We start from the raw sequence: 8,902 nt of genomic DNA, 5'->3' as shown, positions 1-8,902 counted from the left end.
TCCGCACTCCGTGTGTTGGCCATCCACCACCTTCGGCTTCACGTTGAAGATCTTAAGCCATAGACCGAAGTGGGGCTGGATGCGGAGGAAAGCCTCGCACACGACAATGTGCCGAGATATTGAGAAAGGAGTTCGGGGCTAGATCATGGAAATCTAGCCCGTAATAGAACATAAGCCCGCGGACGAAAGGGTGGAGTGGAAACCCTAGTCCACGGACTAAATGAGGGAGGAACACCACCCTCTCGTTGGGTTTTGGTGTAGGGACGACTTGTCCCTTGGCCGGAAGCCGGTGGGTGATCTCCTTCGCCAGATACCCGGCCTCCCGAAGCTCGGCAATGTCCTTCTCCTTGACGGAGGAGGCCATCCACTTGCCTTGTCCTCCAGAGCCGGACATGGTTGAGGGCTTGCTCGGAGTGGAAAACGCAAGAACTTGGGCGCTAGAGCTCGAGAATGGAGGGCCAGAGGAAGAAAGAAGGCGTGGGTGAAGAAGGGGAATCCTTATCCCCTTATAAAGGCGATGAATATCGAACGCCTCCCCACTCGCCTTAAAACTCGCCTATTCCCAAGGGCTGTGTAAACGGCACAGTTGGACTACCCACGCCCGTATTGATGAGAATCCCGCAATAAGGGGACACGATCTCTGCTTTGACAAGACGTGCCAATGGAAACCGCATCTCGAAACATGGAACGGCAGACAAAAACAGTTCGAAATAATGACCGGGCAGCCGTGATGTCATCTTGCGAAAAGTTGTCAGCGGATGGGACTCGTGGAATATTATACTCTCTAAGGCTGTGTGTGTGGTACTTGTGTTGCAGGTCCGGACACGTTCATTGCGTCCGAAGACTATCTTGGAGTATTCGGAAAGGAGAACCCGCCTTGCAATGCCGAAGACAATCTGCGCGCTGGACACCTCGTCATTGAAGCCTAGTTCAAGGGCTATTGAGGGAGTCCTGGACTAAGGGGTCCTCGAGCGTCCGGCCTGTTGGACATGGGCCGGACTAATGGGCTGTGAAGATACAAGACCGAAGACTCTCTCCCGTGTCCGGATAGGACTCTCCTTGGCGTGGAAGGCAAGCTTGGCGACCAAATATGAAGATTCCTTTCTCTGTAACCGACTTTGTACAACCCTAGTCCCCTCCGGTGTCTATATAAACCGGAGGGCTTAGTCCGGAAACATATATAGTCATACAGGCTATACTTCTAGGGTTTTAGCCATCACGATCTCGTGGTAGATCAACTCTTGTAATACTCATATTCATCAAGATCAATCAAGCAGGAAGTAGGGTATTACCTCCATAGAGAGGGCCCGAACCTGGGTAAACATTGTGTTCCCCGTCTCCTGTTACCATCGACCTTAGATGCATAGTTCGGGACCCCCTACCCGAGATCCGCCGGTTTTGACACCGACAATGTGCATTACCGAGAGGGCCCAGAGATACCTCTCCGACAATCGGAGTGACAAATCCTAATCTCGATCTATGCCAACTCAACAAGTACCATCGGAGACACCTGTAGAGCACCTTTATAATCACCCACTTACGTTGTGACGTTTGGTAGCACACAAAGTGTTCCTCTGGTATTCGGGAGTTGCATAATCTCATAGTCATAGGAACATGTATAAGTCATGAAGAAAGTAATAGCAATATACTAAACGATCAAGTGCTAAGCTAACGGAATGGGTCAAGTAAATCACATCATTCACTAACGATGTGATCCCGTTGATCAAATGACAACTCATGTCTATGGCTAGGAAACTTAACCATCTTTGATCCAATGAGCTAGTCAAGTAGAGGCATACTAGGGACACTTTGTTTTGTCTATGTATTCACACATGTACTAAGTTTCCGGTTAATACAATTCTAGCATGAATAATAAACATTTATCATGAAATAAGGAAATAAATAATAACTTTATTATCGCCTCTAGGGCATATTTCCTTCAGTCTCCCACTTGAACTAGAGTCAATAATCTAGTTCACATCGTTATGTGATTTAACACCAATAGTTCACATCGTCATGTGACCAACACCCAAAGGGTTTACTAGAGTCAATAATCTAGTTCACATCGCTATGTGATTAACACCCAAAGAGTACTAAGGTGTGATCATGTTTTGCTTGTGAGAGAGGTTTAGTCAATGGGTCTGCCACATTCAGATCCGTATGTATTTTGCAAATTTCTATGTCTACAATGCTCTGCACGGAGCTACTTTAGCTAATTGCTCTCACTCTCAATATGTATCCGGATTGTGACTTAGAGTTATCCAGATCGGTGTCAAAGCTTGCATCGACGCAACTCTTTACGACAAACTCTTTATCACCTCCATAACCGAGAAATGTTTCCTTAGTCCTCTAAGGATAATTTTGACCGCTGTCCAGTGATCTACTCCTAGATCAAAATTGTACTCCCTTGCCAAACTCAGGGCAGGGTATACAATATGTCTGGTACACAACATGGCATACTTTATAGAACATATGGCTGAGGCATAGGGAATGACTTTCATTCTCTCTCTATCTTCTGCCGTGGTCATGCTTTGAGTCTTACTCAACTTCACACCTTGCAACACAGGCAAGAACTCCTTCTTTGACTATTCGATTTTGAACTACTTCAAAAACAAGGTATGTACTCATTGAAAAAACTTATCAAGCATCTTGATCTATCTCTATAGATCTTGATGCTCAATATGTAAGCAACTTCACCAAGGTATTTCTTTCAAAAACTCCTTTATGCTTTTCAGAAAATTCTACATTATTTCTGATCAACAATATGTCATTCACATATACTTATCAGAAATGATGTAGTGCTCCCACTCACTTTCTTGTAAATACAGGCTTCACCATAAGTCTGTATAAAACTATATGCTTTGATCAACTTATCAAAGAGTATATTCCAACTCCGAGATGCTTGCACCAGTCCATAGATGGATCGCTGGAGCTTGTATATTTTGTTAGCACCTTTAGGATCGACAAAACCTTCTGGTTGCATCACATACAACTCTTCTTTAAGAAATCCATTAAGGAATGCAGGTTTGACATCCATTTGCCAAATTTCATAAAATGCGGCAATTGCTAACATGATTCGGACAAACTTTTAAGCATCGATACAAGTGAGAAAATCTCATCGTAGTCAACACCTTGAACTTGTCGAAAACATTTTTGCGACAATTCGAGCTTTGTAGATAGTAACACTACTATCAGCGTCCGTCTTCCTGTTGAAGATCCATTTATTCTCTATTGCTTGCCGATCATCGGGCAAGTCAACCAAAGTCCATGCTTTGTTCTCATACATGGATCCCATCTCAGATTTCATGGCCTCAAGCCATTTCGCGGAATCTGGGCTCATCATCGCTTCCTCATAGTTTGTAGGTTCGTCATGGTCAAGTAACATGACCTCTAGAACAGAATTACCGTACCACTCTGGTGCGGATCTTACTCTGGTTGACCTACGAGGTTCAGTAGTAACTTGATCTGAAGTTATATGATCATCATCATTAGCTTCCTCGCTAATTGGTGTAGGAGTCACAGGAACTGATTTCTGCAATGAACTACTTTCCAATAAGGGAGCAGGTACAGTTACCTCATCAAGTTCTACTTTCCTCCCGCTCACTTCTTTCGAGAGAAACTCCTTCTCTAGAAAGGATCCATTCTTAGCAACAAAGATCTTGCCTTCGGATCTGTGATAGAAGGTGTACCCAACATTTTCTTTTGGGTATCCTATGAAGACGCACTTCTCCAATTTGGGTTTGAGCTTATCAGGTTGAAACTTTTTCACATAAGCATTGCAACCTCAAACTTTAAGGAACGACAGCTTAGGTTTCTTGCCAAACCATAGTTCATACGGTGTCGTCTCAACGGATTTAGATGGTGCCCTATTTAACGTGAATGTAGCTGTCTCTAATGCATAACCCCAAAACGATAGTGGTAAATCGGTAAGAGACATCATAGATTGCACTATATCCAATAAAGTACGCTTATGACATTCGGACACACCATTATGCTGTGGTGTTCCAGGTGGCATGAATTTGTGAAACTATTCCACGTTGATTTAATTGAAGACCAAACTCATAACTCAAATATTCGTTTCCGCGATCAGATCGTAGAAACTTTATTTTCCTGTTACGATGATTTTCCACTTAACTCCGAAATTCTTTGAACTTTTCAAATGTTTCAGACTTATGTTTCATCAAGTAGATATACCCATATCTGCTCAAATCATCTGTGAAGGTCGGAAAATAACGATACGCGCCGCGAGCCTGAACACTCATTGGACTGCATACATCAATATGTATTATTTCCAATAAGTCAGTTGCTCGCTCCATTGTTCCGGAGAATGGAGTCTTAGTCATCTTGCCCATGAGGCATGGTTCGCAAGCATCAAGTGATTCATAATCAAGTGATTCCAAAAGCCCATCAGCATGGAGTTTCTTCATGCGCTTTACACCAATATGACCTGAATGGCAGTGCCACAAATAACTATCATTATGAACTTTGCATCTTTTGGCTTCAATATTATGAATATGTGTATCACTAAGATCGAGATTCAATAAACCATTTACATTGGGTGTATGACCATAGAAGGTTTTATTCATGTAAACAGAATAACAATTATTCTTTGACTTAAATGAATAACTGTATCGCAATAAACATGATCCAATCATATTCATGCTCAACGCAAACACCAAATAACATTTATTTTAGGTTTAAAACCAATCCCGAAGGTAAAAGGGAGTGTGCGATGGTGATCTTATCAACCTTGGAATCACTTCCAACACACATCATCACCTTGCCCTTAACTAGTCTTTGTTTATTTTGCAACTCCTGTTTCTAGTTACTACTCTTAGCAACTGAACCAGTGTCAAATACCGAGGGGTTGCTATAAACACTAGTAAAGTACACATCAATAACATGTATATCAAATATACCTTTGTTCACTTTGCCATCCTTCTTATCCGCCAAGTATTTGGGGCAGTTCCGCTTCCAGTGACCATTTTCTTTGTAGTAGAAGCACTTAGTGTCAGGCTTGGGTCTAGCTTTGGGCTTCTTCATGGGAGTGGCAAGTTGCTTGTCATTCTTCTTGAAGTTCACTTTCTTTCCCTTGCCCTTTTACTTGAAACTAGTGGTCTTGTCAACCATCAACACTTGATGCTTTTCTTGATTTCTACCTTCGCCGATTTCAGCATCGCGAAGAGCTCGGGAATCGTTTTCGTCATCCCTTGCATATTATAGTTCATCACGAAGTTCCAGTAACTTGGTGACAGTGACTAGAGAACTCTGTCAACCACTATCTTATCTGGAAGATAAAATCCCACTTGATTCAAGCGATTGTAGTACTCAGACATTCTGAGCACATGCTCACTGGTTGAGCTATTCTCCTCCATCTTGTAGGCTAAGTACTTTGTCAGAGGTCTCATACCTCTCGACTCGGGCATGAGTATGAAATACCAATTTTAACTCCTAGAACATCTTATATGCTCCGTGGCATTCAAAACATTTTTGAAGTCCCGGTTCTAAGCCGTAAAGCATGGTGCACTACACTATCAAGTAGTTATCATACCGAGCTTTGTCAAACGTTCATAACGTCTGCATCTGCTCCTGCAATAGGTCTGTCACCTAGTGGTGCATCAAGGACATAATTATTTTGTGCAGCAATGAGGACAATCCTCAGATCACGGACCAATTCCGCATCATTGCTACTATCATCTTTCAACTTATTTTTCTCTAGGAACATATCAAAAATAAACGGGGAGCTACATCATGAGCTATTGATCTACAACATAGTTATGCAAATACTATCAGGACTAAGTTCATCATAAATTAAAGTTCAATTAATCATATTACTTAAGAACTCCCACTTAGATATGCATCCCTCTAATCATCTAAATGATCACGTGATCCAAATCAACTAAACCATGTCCGATCATCACGTGAGATGGAGTAGTTTTCAATGGTGAACATCACTATGTTGATCATATCTACTATATGATTCACGCTCGACCTTCCGGTCTCTAGTGTTCCGAGGCCATATCTGCATATGCTAGGCTCGTCAAGTTTAACCCGAGTATTCTGCGTGTGCAAAACTGGCTTGCACCCGTTGTATTTGAACGTAGAGCTTATCACACCCGATCATAACGTGGTGTCTCGGCACGACGAACTGTCGCAACGGTGCATACTCAGGGAGAACACTTATACCTTGAAATTTAGTGAGAGATCATCTTATAATGCTACCGCCGTACTAAGCAAAATAAGATGCATAAAAAAGATAAACATCACATGCAATCAATATAAGTGATATGAGATGGCCATCATCATCTTGTGCCTTTGATCTCCATCTCCAAAGCACCGTCATGATTACCATCGTCACCGGCTTGAAACCTTGATCTCCATCGAAGCATCGTTGTCGTCTCGCCAACTATTGCTTCTACGATTATCGCTACCGCCTACTGATAAAGTAAAGCAATTACATGGCAATTGCATTTCATACAATAAAGCGACAACCATATGGCTCCTGCCAGTTGCTGATAACTACATTACAAAACATGATCATCTCATACAATAAAATTTAGCATCATGCCTTGACCATATCACATCACAACATGCCCTGCAAAAACAAGTTAGACGTCCTCTACTTTGTTGTTGCAAGTTTTACGTGGCTACTACGAGCCGAGCAAGAACCGTTCTTACCTACGCATCAAAACCACAACGATTTTTCGTCAAGTATGTGATGTTTTAACTTTAACAAGGACCGGGCGTAGTCACACTCGATACAACTAAAGTTGGAGAAACTGACACCCGCCAGCCACCTGTGCATGAAGCACGTCGGTAGAACCAGTCTCGCGTAAGCGTACGCGTAATGTCGGTCCGGGCTGCTTCATCCAACAATACTGCTGAAACAAAGTATGACACGCTGGTAAGCAGTATGACTATTATCGCCCACAACTCATTTGTGTTCTACTCGTGCGTATAACATCTACGCATAGACCTGGCACGGATGCCACTGTTGGGGAACGCAGTAATTTCAAGAAAAATTCCTACGCACACGCAAGATCATGGTGATGCATAGCAACGAGAGGGGAGAGTGTTGTCCATGTACCCTCGTATACCATAAGCGGAAGCGTTATGACAACGCGGTTGATGTAGTCGTACGTCTTCACGATCGACCGATCCTAGTATCGAAAGTACGACACCTCCGCGATCTGCACACGTTCGGCTCGGTGACGTCCCACGGACTCACGATCCAGTAGAGTGTCGAGGGAGAGCTTCGTCAGCACGACAACGTGATGACGGTGATGATGAAGCTACCGGTGCAGGGCTTCACGTAAGCACTACAACGATATGACCGAGGTGGATTATGGTGGAGGGGGGCACCACACACGGCTAAGAGATCAATGATCAACTTGTGAGTCTATGGGGTGCCCCCTGGCCACGTATATAAAGGATGGAGGGAGGAGGAGGCCGGCCCTCATAGGGCGCGCCCAAAGTGTGGAGTCCTACTAGGACTCCTTAGTCCTAGGAGGATTCCACCTCCCACATGGAATAGGAAAAGGGGAAGGGAGAAGGAGAAGGAAGGAAGGGGGCGCCCCCTTTCCCTAGTCCAATTCGGACCAGTCCATGGGGAAGGGGCGCGACCACCATTGAGGCCTTTTTCTCCTTTCCCGTATGGCCAATTTAGGCCCAATACAAATTCCCGTAACTCTCCGGTACTCCGAAAAATACCCGAATCACTCGGAACATTTCCGATGTCCGAATATAGTCGTCCAATATATCGATCTTTACGCCTCGACCATTTCGAGACTCCTCTTCATGTCCCCGATCTCATCCGGGACTCCGAACTACCTTCGGTACATCAACACACATAAACTCATAATACCGATCGTCACCAAACGTTAAGCGTGCGGACCCTACGGGTTTGAGAACTATGTAGACATGACCGAGACTCATCTCCGGTCAATAACCAATAGCGGAACCTGGATGCTCATATTGGTTCCTACATATTCTATGAAGATCTTTATCGGTCAAACCGCATAACAACATACGTTGTTCCCTTTGTCATCGGTATGTTATTTGCCCGAGATTCGATCGTCGGTATCTCAATACCTAGTTCAATCTCGTCACCGACAAGTCTCTTTACTCGTTCCGTAATGCATCATCCCACAACTAACTCATTAGTCACATTGCTTGCAAGGCTTATAGTGATGTGCATTACCGAGAGGGCCCAGAGATACCTCTCCGACAATCGGAGTGACAAATCCTAATCTCGATCTATGCCAACTCAACAAGTACCATCGGAGACACCTGTAGAGCACCTTTATAATCACCCAGTTACGTTGTGACGTTTGGTAGCACACAAAGTGTTCCTCCGGCATTCGGGAGTTGCATAATCTCATAGTCATAGGAACATGTATAAGTCATGAAGAAAGAAATAGCAATATACTAAACGATCAAGTGCTAAGCTAACGGAATGGGTCAAGTCAATCACATCATTCTCTAATGATGTGATCCCGTTGATCAAATGACAACTCATGTCTATGGCTAGGAAACTTAACCATCTTTGATCCAATGAGCTAGTCAAGTAGAGGCATACTAGAGACACTTTGTTTTGTCTATGTATTCACACATGTACTAAGTTTCCAGTTAATACAATTCTAGCATGAATAATAAACATTTATCATGAAATAAGGAAATAAATAATAACTTTATTATTGCCTATAGGGCATATTTCCTTCATTTATATCATATTGCTTGAGTTTATCACTCTACATCATGTCATCTTGCCTAATGCGTTACTCCGTTCTTATGAACTTAATACTTTAGATGCATGCTGGATAGCGGTCGATGTGTGGAGTAATAGTAGTAGATACAGAATCGTTTCGGTCTACTTGACACAGACGTGATGCCTATATTCATG

The sequence above is a fragment of the Aegilops tauschii genome, chromosome 3, assembly GCF_002575655.3.
Source record: "Aegilops tauschii subsp. strangulata cultivar AL8/78 chromosome 3, Aet v6.0, whole genome shotgun sequence".
NCBI classification, from domain to species: domain Eukaryota; kingdom Viridiplantae; phylum Streptophyta; class Magnoliopsida; order Poales; family Poaceae; genus Aegilops; species Aegilops tauschii.
This window is presented reverse-complemented; position numbering follows the sequence as displayed.